The sequence below is a fragment of the Gossypium hirsutum genome, chromosome A13 (assembly GCF_007990345.1).
Source record: "Gossypium hirsutum isolate 1008001.06 chromosome A13, Gossypium_hirsutum_v2.1, whole genome shotgun sequence".
Classification (NCBI taxonomy): Eukaryota; Viridiplantae; Streptophyta; class Magnoliopsida; order Malvales; family Malvaceae; genus Gossypium; species Gossypium hirsutum.
Genome location: NC_053436.1, coordinates 93,668,614 through 93,677,122, shown reverse-complemented (window position 1 = coordinate 93,677,122; position 8,509 = coordinate 93,668,614). Strand labels below are relative to the sequence as shown.

At 38.7% G+C, this 8,509-nt stretch overlaps 1 non-coding gene across 1 annotated transcript; it reads left to right on the top strand.

The window, feature by feature from the left end:
- Positions 1-3,084: 3,084 nt before the first annotated feature.
- On the top strand, positions 3,085-3,191 carry LOC121213317 (small nucleolar RNA R71). Its single transcript, XR_005908700.1, has one exon. It is a non-coding gene; the product is annotated as a small nucleolar RNA R71 (small nucleolar RNA).
- Positions 3,192-8,509: the final 5,318 nt, after the last annotated feature.

The window sequence follows — 8,509 nt, the reverse complement described above, 5'->3', positions numbered from 1 at the left end:
TACTACTAATAATAAAAAGATTAATACTAATAAAAATCAAGAAAATAATAAAGATATTAGGATAATGTGTAAAAAGGAAAGAAGAAGGACCGACGGCGGTAGGGAGGCTTAGAATGGTCAGAGGAGGCGCGGTCGAGCTGGGGAGGGTTGCTAGTTGTGTTACTGGGGTGGCTGGTCGGGGGAAGGGAAGGTGAGGGTGCAAGGGGGAGGGGGCGGAGTAGGGTTTTAGTTGGGAGAAAGGAAAGAAAGGAAGGGAAGGGAAGTTTTGGAAGGTGAGGCTAACGGAGGGGGAGGGTGGTGGCTGGAATAAGGTGATTAAGTTTGAGGAGGCAGCTAGGGGAAAGGTTGGGGGAAGATGAAGACAAAAGTAAAAAGAAAATTAGGGATTGGTGGTTTTATGGGGACATAGTCGTGTAACAGTCCATGTTGGGCCACATGGCCGTATCACACGCTCGTGTGGCTCGAGATCCAGCCCATGTTTGTCAAGGAAAATATTAGCCCACTCGTCACATGATATTGGATACGCCCGTGTGTCGAGGCTGTGTGGTGCACACAACCGTATCGCATGACCGTGTGTTATGTTGTTCGCTTCTCCTATGCTCGTGTGGTCTCCCACACACCTGTTGTCCGAACACACGACCATGTGCCTCACCCGTGGAGCTCTTTGACTTGTTTAAAATTTAAAAATTTAGCTCCAGTTTTCACACGGCCTAGGACACGCTCGTGTGTCCAAGCTGTGTGGTCCACACGATCGTGTCACACGCCCGTGTGGCCTCTTTTAGGCTGCGTCTCTGTCGATAGTTGGGAAAATTTAGCTCCAGGGTCAACACGGCCAATGACACGCCTATGTGTCCATGCCATGTAGTCTACAAGGCCATGTCGCCAGGCCGTATAGTTCACTATAAGATTTTTCAAATTTTAAAAACTAAGTCCCAAAATCCACACGGCCTAGGACACGCCCGTGTGTCCAGGCTTTGTGAGTTAAAAAACCTACATATAAATGTGAAAAATAGGTAAAAATAAACTAGTTAGTGGTGTTAGTGCTTGGGTTTCCTCTCGAGAAGCACTTATTTAAAGTCTAAGCTAGACTTACCTTGTATGCATGGTTAGGAGGTTCGAGGAGCTGGAGCCCCTCTCTATCATTTTTGAAATCCTCACCATTATAAAGTTTAAGTTGATGACCGTTTACCTTGAAAGTTTCAAATTCAGTATGTGTTACCTCGACTGTATCGTATGGGAAAACATTCAGTACCATGAAGGGAGTTACTCTGTCTGTATTAGACTTTAAAGTGAAAACTTGAGGGTCTATTTTATCCAACAATACTTGACCCCTGACCTTAAAGTGATTCAGCTCATTCTTAAATTCGACATGGTGTTGCTTCTGCTCCTCATTTCTAGAAGTCCGCCATTCATCTAGTTCATCTATCTGTAGCATTCGTCTTTTATGGATGGCTCCATTGTTAGTGCATGAACTAGAACATGGCTTATTTATGCTTCTCGAAAGTGTTTTCTACAAAGAGGGTTAAACCACTTGATTAGTTTCATTGTCAGAATTTAGAAAATTACCTTCATCACTCGATGTCTTAACAGAATCACGAGCCTGAAGAGTGATTGTTTCATCACCTACACGAAGCATTAGATCACCTGTACCAACATCTATGATAGTTCTGGCAGTTGCTAAAAAGGGCCGACCTAGAATTAAAGGTAAGTCACTATCCTCATCCATGTCTAGAACAACAAAGTCGACTGGGAATATAAATTTATCAGTCTTAATGAGTACGTCCTCAATAATACCCCTAGGAAATCTAATAGTTTTGTCTACCAGATGAATACTCATCCTAGTTTGTTTAGGTTTCCCAAGACCTAGTCGTTTGAACATTTTATAGGGCATGACATTTATACTTGCCACTAAATTGGCTAAAGCATTATCAATATTTAAACTACCAATTAAATAGGGAATAGTAAAACTCCCTAGATCTTTCAACTTGTTAGGTAGTTTGTTTTGTAGAATCGTTGAGCAAACTGCATTTAATTCCACATATGACGAATCATCTAACTTTTGTTTGTTTGCCAGAAGCTCTTTTAAAAATTTTATTGAGTTGAGCATCTGCGAAAGAGCTTCAATGAACGGTAAGTTAATAAGCAACTTTTTCAAAAGTTTAAGAAATTTATTGAATTGTTCATCTGTGTGGTCTTTCTTTGTCGCATTAGGGTATGGCACGCGAGGTGTATATTCTCTGCTCACCGGTTTTTGTTTATTTTGGCTTTTATCCACCTTATCTTTACTTACCACGCCTTCTTTCCTTGGTTCTGGTTTAGAATCAACTGACCCTTCTTCATCTCAAACAGTAATCGCATGGAGTTGCTCTCTTGGCTTAGTCTCGGTGTTGCTAGGCAAGCTACCTTGTGGTCTTTCAGAGATCAGCTTAGCAAGCTGACCTATTTGATTCTCAAGCCCTTGAATCGGTGTTTGATGATTTTTAAGCATTGTTTCAGTGTTTTGGAAATGTGTTTCTGACATCGAGATGAATTTCGTTAGCATATCCTTAAGGTTCGGCTTCTTTTCCTGCTGGTAAGGTGGTTGAAAGCTTGGAGGGGGTTGTGGTCTTTGATTGCCTTGACCACCCTAAGAGGAATTAGGTTGGTTCCTCTAACCTGCATTGTAAGTATTACTATAAGGGTTATTCTAAGGTCTAGAATTGTTACCCATATAATTGACTTGTTCATTTGTATTGCTAGGGTCATAGGCTAGGCATTCTGGATTATTCATTCCCCCTCCACTTGTGTCACACTGTATCATTAGATGTACCTGTGTCGAGATACATAAACCATCAATCTTTTAATTGAAGAGCTCTACCTGGTTTGATAACATGGTGACCATGTCGAGGTTGAAAACATCAACGGCTTTTGTCGACTGTCCTCACAACTTGCCACTGATAATTATTCAGTGACATCTCTTTAATGAACTCATAAGCCTCCTCAGGTGTTTTGTTATTTAAATTCCTACCAGCAGCTGCATCGATCAACTGCCTAGTTGAAGGGTTCAAACCGTTGTAAAAAGTTTGAACATATAGCCATAAAGGTAATCCATGGTGATGACACATTCTCAATAAGTCCTTATACCTCTCCCACGTATCGTAAAGAGTTTCTAAATTCATCTACACAAAAAAAGAGATATCATTCCTCAACTTTTTCCGTTTTAGTTGGGGAAAATACTTTCGTAAAAACTTTTTTGTCATTTGTTCCCAAGTAGTGATGGAACCTCATGGTAACGATTTCAACCACTGTTTAGCTTTGTTCCTCAATGAAAAGGGAAATAACCGAATGCGAATGACATCATTAGAAACACCATTTATTTTGAAAATATTATAGAACTCCAAGAAGTTAGCCAAATGAGTATTTGGGTCTTCATCCTGCAAACCATCAAACTGAACAAACTGTTGAATCATTTGTTTAGTGTTAGGTTTCAGTTCAAAATTATTTGCAGCAATTGCAGGTATAACAATACTCGATTCAGCCCCAGCTAAATTAAGGTTAGCATAGTCGTACATAGTACGAGGAGCAGGATTCTAATTCACAGGATTTGCAACAACCACAGGAGGTAGCAGATTATTCTGATCTTTAGCCATCTCCTAGGTATTATTGGTTTCTCCTCGTTCTCTTCCTCTATATACTGTAGGCTTCGTCTTATTTCTCTACGATATCTACAAGCTATGCTTTCAATTTCACTGTCAAAAAGTAGAGGTCCTGACGGGTTTCTTTTAGTCATAAACTACAAGAATCTGCCAGAAGCAAACAAAAGGAAAGTTAGTAATTAAAAAAAAACTAAAATAAAAATAAAATACAATAAAATAAAAATGGCTCAATTAATAAAAATCAAGTGTTCTTAATATCTTAGTCCCCGAAAATGGTGCCAAAAACTTGATGATCATTTTATGATTCACTAAACTAGACTACGATCACGACAAAGGCAAACGCACCTATCGAATGGTAGTATAACTATGGTGAGTCCAGAATATCATATCCACAAAGACTAAAAGTACTAGTATTAACTATCTTTCTATTATTTAGCCTAAAATAAACATGATTTGTTTTAATCTGAAATTAACTAAACTAATTAACTAATGAATATGACAGAGAGCGAATTGGGAAAAACACTTGAAGAAAACTTATAAGGAGGACAATACCCAGGAAAGAATCCACCTAGACTTCACTTATTATTCTAACTCTGAATCAAATGATTTATTCACTTGTCTTGATCTTTAGAAATCCCTAAATTATGTTAATATCTTTCGAGACTAAGAAAAACTGACTCTAGGTTGATTAATTGAAATCTCTTTCTAATTAAAACCCCTATCGTCGCATTAACTCGATTTATGGATTCCCCTATTAGATTTGACTCTAATCCGGTAGATTTATGTCATCCTATTTCTAGGATTGCATGCAACTCCGCTTAATTATGCTAGATCTACTCTTAAACAGGAACTTTTGCTCCACTGAATAAGTATATCGAACTTGGAATAATATCCTGAAAATATTAAAACAAGGATTAAGAACACGTAATCAAGAACAAGAACAAGTATTTATCGTGTAATTTAGATAATTAAATAATAAGATCCATCGTAGGTTTCATCCTCCCTAGGTATTTAGGGAGTTTAGTTCATTATATAAAAGGAATACATCTCAAATTTAGAAAAACAACAAGACATGAAAAACCCAAATAAACTTCGAGAGAAATTTCAATGGAGATATTCAATCTTAACGTGGATCCTTCTTCTGAGATGATTCCAACGGCTTCCTTCGAGTAATTTTGGCTCTCTGTTCTTCGTCCTCCCTTTAGGTCCTCTTCTAGTATGTATTTATAGACTTTAGAATGCTCAAAAACCCTAAAAATTGGCTTTTTCCACGTGTTTGGGAAACAGGGAGCGATATCGACATGGGCTACCACATGGGCGTGTGCTAGCCTGTGTGGGTCACATGGGTATGTGCTTAGCCTGTGTGGAATTCGTCTTGGCTATGTGGATCTTTCAATCAGCCCGTTTTCTGCTCATTTTGTTCCCCTATGCTTTCTTGAGTATAAAACATGAAATTAAAGTATTAAGAGCATCTGATTCACTAAATTATATGATAAATCATCCAAAAATATCCTAAGTATGGGATTAGAATGTTTTATTTTTATGGTTTATTAGCGGGTGACCTGGTAGTCATTTCAGATTGAGTTCCGTAAAGAATATATCAGTCAGAGATTTATCGACCAGAAGCACAAAGAATTTCTAGAATTGAAACAGGGTCACATGACTGTGATAGAATATGAGCGAAAATTTGTGAGACTCAGTCGATATGCCTAAGAGTGTGTTTCAACCGAAGCCATAATGTGTAAAAGATTCAAAGACAGGTTGAACGAAGACATTAAACTACTAGTTGGCATACTTGAAATAAAAGAGTTCGTTGTACTGGTTGAGCAAGCGTGCAAAGCCGAAGAGCTCGAGAAGGAGAAAATAAAAGCTGACTTTGAAGCTAGATATTTGTGTAAAAGATTGTCGGGTAAAAATTTTTAATCGGTGTCAAAGAGATTCTGGGATGATTCTAGCCATTCAAAGGCTACTGCGGGTTATACTAGACTTGATCAAGATAGACCACCTGTGAGCTCGAGGGCTACCTTAGTAGCTAGTGTTGGGAATGTTAGATCGAATCAACCCGAGTGTAAACATTATGGTAAACGACATCCCGAAAGTTGTAGATTACATGATCGAACCTGTTTTAAATATGGATCGACGAATCATTTCGTTTGTGAATACCTTGAGTTAGCTGAACAAAACACAGTACAGAATGCGAGACCGAGTAATATGTCAGCTCGAGGTAGACCACCCAGAAATGTGTAATAGTCAGAGAGGTACTAAAGACAAGGCAGTTCAATCTAAGGGTCGCGCACCTGCTAGAGCTTATCCCATACGTGCTCGTGAGGAGGCTTTATCCCCAGATGTTATTACTGGTACATTCACTCTCTATGATACTACTGTAATTGCATTAATTGATCCTAGCTCAACTCATTCTTATGTGTTTGAGACTTCAGTATCCAGTAAGATTTTGCCTGTTGAGTCTACTGAGTTTGTGATTTGAGTATCGAACCCCTTGGGCCGGTGTGTTCTGGTAGAAAAAGTGTGTAAGAATTGTCCTTTGATGATTCGAAATTCGTGTTTTCTGGCTGATTTGATGTTGTTGCCATTCAATGAGTTCGATATAATTCTGGGCATGGACTGGTTGACTTTGTACGATGCTGTCATAATTGCAAAAGAAAGACTATTGATTTATGGTGCTAGAATGATGAGATTATTCAGATTGAATCTAATGACCTGAATGGTTTACCGGCAGTGATAACTTCGATGTTAGCTCAAAAGTATGTGAGAAAGGGTTGTGAAGCTTACTTTGCGTATGTGCTTGATAGTAAAATGGTTGAAAGAAAGATTGAATCAGTACCAGTTGTGTGCGAGTATCCGGATGTGTTTCTGAAGAATTGCTAGGTTTACCACCTATCCAAGAAGTAGAATTTGGTATTGAGTTAATGCCAGGGACGACTCCGATATCGATAGCTCCGTACAGAATGGCACCTATTGAATTAAAAGAATTGAAAGCTCAGTTGCAAGAGATGACAAATAGAGGTTTCGCGCAACTGAGTTTCTCTCCTTGGGGTGCACCAGTTTTATTTGTGAAAAAGAAAGACGAAACTATGAGAATTTGTATCGACTATAGACAACTCAATAAGGTGACTATAAAGAATAAATATTCGTTGCCCCAGATTGATGACCTGTTCAATCAGCTGAAAGGGGCTACAGTGTTTTCAAAGATAGATTTGAGATCAGGCTACTATCAGTTGCGAGTTAAAGACTCTGATGTGCCAAAGACTGCTTTCCGAACGAGGTACGGACACTATAAGTTTTTGGTTATGCCTTTCAGACTCACTAATGCACCTGCTGTTTTCATGGATTTGATGAAAAGAAATTTTAGATAGTATTTGGATCAATTTGTGGTTGTGTTCATAGATGACATTTTGATCTATTCTCATGATGCAACCGAACATGCTGAACATCTAATACTTGTGCTATAGACTTTACGAGATAAACAGTTGTATGCAAAGTTCAGTAAATACGAGTTCTGGTTACGCAAAGTCAATTTTCTGGGACATGTTGTATCACATCAGGTATTCGGGGTACTAACATTTTTAAATGTAATGCCCCAAATCCCGAAAACCCCTGTTAAATTATTTTTGTGTGTTGCAGCATGAAAGTATGTTTGATTTAGTGGTTTAGTGCTCTGCGGGTGTCTGATAAGTCATGGGGTCAAGCCATGGCTAGAGCAAAATTTTTGTTCTTATTGAATAAACCCTTGTTTTTTGCTAGTAGGCTTCTTAAATTTATGTGGGTAAAACATGTCATGAAAAGCCTACTAGTCTAGTGGCATATGGCATGTTGCTATGCCAAGGGACTAGGGTTCGAGTCTTATTACAAGTAGGGAGTGTTCTTTTTGCAAACTGTCGTGTGGGTGGTTGGATGGCATTGGGACTCTAGTGGTTGGACAGTTGAGGAGAGTTAGGGATCAAGTAGGCAAATTTGAGGAATAGTTGAGGGAGTTTGAATCGGTCAAGTGAGGAAAAAGAGGAGAGATTTGGGGAGAGATAGGGGACTGGATCAAGGAGTGGGGGAGAGGTAGTAGTTGGCCGAATGTGGGACTCTCTATTTTGTAAATTCGGTCATAGGACCTCTTTTCCCATAGTGCTGAAATTGTGCTCTACTTGCTCTCTATTTCGATAACTTTTACCCTTTTTGTTCTTTTCTTCCTTTTGAATATTTTTGTTTTGTAGCCAAATAGTACTTTTCGGGGTTGATCTATTTTGGTTTTACTTTGTGACAGTGTGCTTGGTTTGTCGACTTTCTTCTCCTTCTCAATTCTTTCTCCTATTCTTTTGTCTAGGTCTAATCCCCCCTTGCCTCTGTAGCCGAACTTTGCTTTGATTCCATCGATCTCTTTCCCTCCTTCATTTACTGACCCTCATCTCTCTCTTGATTCTATCCTCATTTCCCTTTCATTCAATCGGTTTCCGTTGGCTATATATAGGTTGGTAAGTCTCTGCGTCTCTGTTTTGTTCGGCTTTGTTCCTTTTTTTCTTTAATGCTGATTCTTATCTTCTTCTTTTCTTGATTATGGTGTTCTTTTAGGTTTAAGTAACCCTCGAGGAGTAATGGAGTTCTCTAGCATTGCAGATACTATTGGAACCTTTTTGCTTATTCTTGATCGAAGGTAATATTATTCGTCGTGATTGATCCGAACTAAATTATGTTGGCTTGGGTTGGTATTGGCTGAATGCCTTTTTTCTCACTTTGGGATTTGCATTTTCTATAGGCTAATATATGTGGATTCAAACTGCAAGTTTAATCAACATGAATAATGAATCTATTTAATGTGCAGATAGCCATCAAGGAAGTTGTTAGCAATATTTATCAGCGTTTTGGGT